The following is a 6,002-nucleotide window of genomic DNA, read 5'->3' on the forward strand; positions in this document are numbered from 1 at the left end:
CTCCTCTTGCTCAGTTTCCACACTCACTGGGCAGCGCCAAAGGTCCCGGATGTTGAGAAACATTAGGATGCGATGCTGCCTTCCAGTGGCGTCGGACACACCAAGACTATATATAACTACTATTATACTAGTACTCTTCTATTAATTGTACACGCGATATTGATATACAGTTAAAGCATATCAGATCCCAATTTATTCATTTGATTTCATATATTATACTTAAAAAATAATTTAATTGTGATTTTGCTTTCAAGCAGATGCTATATTAAGAAGAGGAGATTGTTCGTTTCAACTGTAGCGCGCAAAAGTGACAGAAATGTGAGTGTGACGCAAATTTGACCAATTCATTTTCAGGCTTTTTCCTTTCTCAAGCATTGGGGGGTTGTTTTATTATATATGCCACAAATTATTCCATCATTCAACTTCACCCTTTTTCACATTTGATTCCTGTCTGGCTCTTACAGTTTGGGAATTTGCGGAGTTGCTGTCAACCGCTGGCCACTGAGCCACAGCATTAAAACGGCCTTCCTGAGTGGAAACAGCCTCAGCTGGTCGTCGACTTTCTTCTACTCAAACTCTCATTCCATGAAGGCCGGTTTGTTGAGGAATATTTTCCGTGCATGGAACTTTCATTGAATTGCAATTACGGAGCTGCTGACAATGACCAGTACACCCACCAAGTGAAAGAAGAACCTTCTTTGACCTTGTGGTGGATGCAGTAATATGCAATCAGTGCATAGAGAGCATCAACCGCACGCATGAACAAAGAGTACAGAGTACTGCACTGTTACTGCACCCTTTATACTGATTTTACTGCTCTTTTTTTGCGAGAGCAACAAATAAATCTATAGAGGAAAACCAGCTGTTGAAGTACAGCAGGTGATTGACAGAGTCATCAAAAAGTCATCCAGCAGCATGTTCCAGTGTTTCCCAAATGGCTTGCCCCCCCCCCCCCCCCCCCCCGTTGTCCTCAGTTGTACTTCTGTTTCAGATTTGACCTTTTGTTCAATGATAGACAACATCTGATTTCGAGGCAGAGCCTTGATTTCGAGGAGCAGGGAATCAATAAGTGTCCTGAACCTGCCACTGTTGTGAGGCGCCATGTTAGCACTCAAATTACTTTAATGTTTTATTCTTCCCATCTGTCTTTGGACATCACAGCTGCCTGCTGTACACAACATGAACTACTAGACTAGACCAACACATCCCAGAGCTAGGCTCGTTCATTCCAATACAGTTTCAGGGCATGGTTTGGATTTTGCTGTGGGTAATACAGATTGCTTTGTTACCCTCGCCGAAGGGGAGGCGAGGGTATTGCAATTGGGTCCATTTGTCTGTTTGTCTGTCTGCGCGCATAACTCAAAAACTAGTAACCCAATCGACTTGAAATGTTTACACAAGCAAGGTTCTGTCCGTGGCTCGGTCCTCCCCGAGAATGGCGTTGATCCGGATCTGGATCCAGATTCTAGAATTTTTTTAAGGATTCTTTAACATTGCGAGATAGGGCACTCGGAGGTGAGGGTCTGCAATCTCTGATTGATCAGCTTGTTCTTTCTTTAATACCTGAGGAGACAGATCCAGTTGAAATCGGAGTAAATTTACACAACAAAACTTCGTTTTTGGACCCTTTCAATAATGTCTCTCTACCTCCACAAAGGAGGTTGAGTTTTTGCTGTCCTTTACGGAGACACTGTGGATTTAGTGGTGGACAAACGGATTTGTTGCATCTTCAAAAGCTCTGGATCTAGATCCAGAAGAATCCACCATTACACCAAAAAGTATGCTTTTTGTGAATTTTTTGTTTAAATCACAATATAAGACTGAGCTGCTCGAAGTGCTTTTCTAGTTGCATTATAACATTCACCATCAAAAACAATTATTTTCAGGGGGTAGTCTGATTGTATTAGCCTCAGGAAGAGTCGCTTAGCATGTATAACATACATAACATACATAAATACGTAAATGTTTTGATCCAAGTCACATGAAAGATATTGTATTGCAGACCTACATTATATGCATAGTACATACAATTCACCCTGAGGACTACAGGGATTCCTACAACGATGAAACTTTAACCTGCCGGACTGCATCGAGACATTTTGTCCACAAGAGGGCAGTAGAGGATGATACATTCTCATGGAATCAAGGAGACAATTTGCGAAGATACAGCTGTGCCATCAAAATAAAGCACCTAATGGTCAATGAACATGCGGTTTCAAAGATGGTATTTAATTTTTGTCATGCAGTTAACAAATCTAAGTTAATATGTTCAATAGAATATTGTTCAGTAGAATATTGTCACAGCAAACATCATCTGACACGGCAAACCATAGCGCCACGCTAATGCAAGAGTGCAATATTAGCAATGGAATCAGCATAGGAATGTACCCCCCCCCCCCCCCCCCCCGCCCACACACACACACATTAAGTTGCTGTATTATTATTATTATTATTATTCTCAGTCATTCCAGGAAGCTAATGACTGTTTTGTCTCTGATCACCCCTTTGTTGCCGTGCAGACAAAGTTTACCAACGCCTCAACCCAAAGACACCTTCAGCCAAACAGTCTCCATGAAAGCCCTCCTGGTGAATTTTCTTTGTTGTTGTTGTTGTTTTAGCACCAAATTAACCACCTTTCACGTTCATAGTAACAAGGGATCACAATAAACAGCTGCACAACAATTCATGAAGGGGGGGGGGGATCAGGTTATAATCATAGTCATTAAGAGTAGAAGGACTTTCTGTTCCAGTACAGACAGAACACAAGAGTTTTCATATAAAAACAATTAACATACGGTACACAACATTATGAATTCTGCTGTTTGGAAAACTGGTACTGCCGGCTCTGTTCACGCACGCATAATGCCCTGCAGTAAGACAAAAATAGACAGCACGTGATTTGGGACTTTAAAGAAAGACAACATTCATTCATGGGTGGAAGCAGCGGAGAGAGACAGAGGGCCTAAAGGAGTCCAGACAGCGCTAAAAAAACACACTTTAGTTTTATGGCTCCTTTTAGGCCATAAACACTGAAAGCCACAGCTTGTTTTCCTGAGGAGATAAGGCTTGTACTCAGCAACACCCAACCCTGTGAATACATTTCCCTTTAGCATCAGCAGTCGCCTCAGCTGTTGGTTTCACTGAGCAACAGCGTGTGTGTGTATTTGTGTGCGCTTGAGGATGCATTTGTATATTTTTGTATGACATGCAATCCGGAAGTGTCTCCCGCTGCACTAACAGGACTGAGCTGAGCTGTTAAATGTCTTTACGCCTGATTCTACACAGAAAAAAAAAAAGGAGCAGAACCCCTGGAGCTCCAACTTGTAATTACCTCATGGAGGGAAATGCTGCTGCTTCTCTCCATTTCTTCTGGAACCCTTTGAAGCTGCCCCTCAGGGAGTTTGGTTGTGATCAGGTCACATGACTCATTGATTACTCCTCCGGGATCTTCCAGGAACACACAAAAAAAAAAGGAACCGGATGCAAGCAAGGGGGGGGGGGCGGTCGTCCCCTCAGACAGTACAACAGAGTGACCCAGAGGTGCCGATGCCAGATGGGCAGAAGGGTCTAGGTCTCGAACACAAACAGGAAGTGATTTCTGATGTTGCAAATGAACATGAGTATATATATTATCTCACACGATTGTAGCTGCCATGATAGGGAATACATTAAATACAAAATACACAGCTGCTTTGCGATGAAGCATTTAATAGACCACATACCTGGTAGCGCATTCTTCTTGTGTTATTTACCACGTTGTACTTGTAGACTGGCCTAAGAGTGTTAGATGTGCAGAGCAACACCAGCCACAATAACATGGAAGCAAAGGCCTGCAGAAAGTTGAGAGCGACATCTCTGGTTATAAGAATGGGCAAAGCAAGTAGACCATGAGACGCATGTGTTTCTGTGGCGTCGAAACCGGCATCGACGTGAGCTTCTTCAGAAAAGGCAATTGGAAATATCAAACATTTCTTGCACATGCATTTGCAATTTTTGCCTGTGAAAATTTCACACCTCTGAAAATGATCGCAAAAATGCAACTTTTAACTATCGAGGACGATATCCGGTTACTATTTGCATCGTGTTCTTGTTTGCCAGTCGAGGCTCTCCCTGTGCCCCTCCTGATGTCACACGGAGTGTCGCCCCGGGCCTGTTCAGATGGCAGAGCTATAGAATCAGTGCAGCGTGGCGCTGCAGACATGCAGACCCCCCCAAGTCATTCCTGATGAGAACGATAGCAGCTCCTGCAGCAGCAGTAAAACCCTGCAGCAGAGAAAGTTCAAAAGCCAATGAAGGAATGCGGTCCACTTAACTAATGCTTGCAGAGAAGTTCATTGGTCACGTTGCGTTTTTTTATCTTGTTAGAGATGAGGCCCTTTTGTACTGCAGATGATGTGTCGGCATGTTTCCTCCGCTCGTTTGGCTCCATTCACATTGTGATTGCTGGATGACATCATCTCGCCATTTCAGAGCTATTGTTGTTTTTGTTCCTTCCATAAAGCAAACCATTATTAAGACAACCGTTATGGATAGTGATTATGTGTGTGTGTGTGCGTGCGTGTGTGTGTCTTTTGTCTGCGGCTGTTGCATTTGGATTTTAAATGAGTGCTATCGTTGAGCGTGGCAACCAATCGAATGTGGATCATTCTTTGTTTGTCTACATTTAGCATGCTCTCGTCTCGTGTCCATTATAAAGAGAGTGGTTCGTTTAATCGGGGTCTTCTTTGGGGAGGGGGGCGAGCGGGCTGGGGCTTATTTGTCAATTGACATTTGGTCAATGGGTGTTAGATGGGGAGAAGAAAAAAAAGCACCTCACACCATGAGGTAGAGGCTTCACACCAAAGCTCATTTCAGACATGTTGTGTTTGTGTGCAAAGAGGATCTTGTGTTTGAGTGATGAGGGAGGGGGGGCTTGTTTCACAACCCTCCACTCAGAGTGCAATCTCTTTGAAATGTGTGACGTGTGTTGGGTCTGTTCCCTCAAACTTCATCAACTGCACAGATGGATGTAATTATATGTTGTTTAACCGTATGGGGGGGGGGACTGTAATATTAACATTTAAGCACAGGCTGATGTTTTTCTCAACTGTGACGTAATGTAATTTTTTTTTAGTGATTACTGCAGTGCAAAAGTATTCAAAACCCTGAATAGCATCCGTCACATAAGCAGATATATGCAATTCAGATGTTGTTAAAACAAAAGGCCACTGTAGGATCTTTGAGTCCAAAGTGCAACATCTCAGAAAGTGATGATGTCAAAGGAGGACTCTGCTGCAGACGCTTTGGAATTTACTTTACACTGCTATAGGGAAACCTGACTGACAGAGAAACACAACAGCAACCCAGCGATGCTCTGCAGCTGCTTTGCTTCCGCAGGCACGGGAAGCCTGCAGCATGCAGAGGGTGAAACGGATTACATCATGCATCAGGAATTCCCTGCGGAAACGTCATGCTATCGGTGGCTTGGTCTTCACTTGGACATTCATGTGAAATATCATGGGAAAGGCGAGGCTACGGACGGTGGAGTACCGGTACTTACTTTCCCTGAATCGGAAAAGCCCCTCATCAGACAGGAGACTCCAATGGAGGATGGGACACTGCAGGGGGGGTTGGGATGTCAAATTTGCAAAGAGGGAAAAAGCCGCGCATTTGGAATGTGTCGCGAGGTCAAAGCCAGCTGATGCCACTGAACGAACCCTCTGTCAGAGTTTAGGATTCATTTCGTTCTGTCTGTTCCATAAAGCCTTGTGATTTGCCGAAACCATGACGTGTTTGCCTTGCGCCGCCCTGAGCACTAGCGAGTACTAGCCAATCAGAGCAGAGGCTGAGTCCAGTGGGGCCCAGTATATGTCCAGGTGCATGAGCACCAGAGAGTTCTGTTCTGCTCCACCCTGACAAGAGTAAGAGTGGAACGTCTGTTATGAGCATTCTAACCAGTACGATGGAGCGGCTCTGTCCCTGAGCACTATTGTCATCCCAGTTTAGCTCCCTTTTCTCTGCCT

The sequence above is a fragment of the Brachionichthys hirsutus genome, chromosome 7 (genome assembly GCF_040956055.1).
Source record: "Brachionichthys hirsutus isolate HB-005 chromosome 7, CSIRO-AGI_Bhir_v1, whole genome shotgun sequence".
In the NCBI taxonomy this organism is placed as follows: Eukaryota; Metazoa; Chordata; class Actinopteri; order Lophiiformes; family Brachionichthyidae; genus Brachionichthys; species Brachionichthys hirsutus.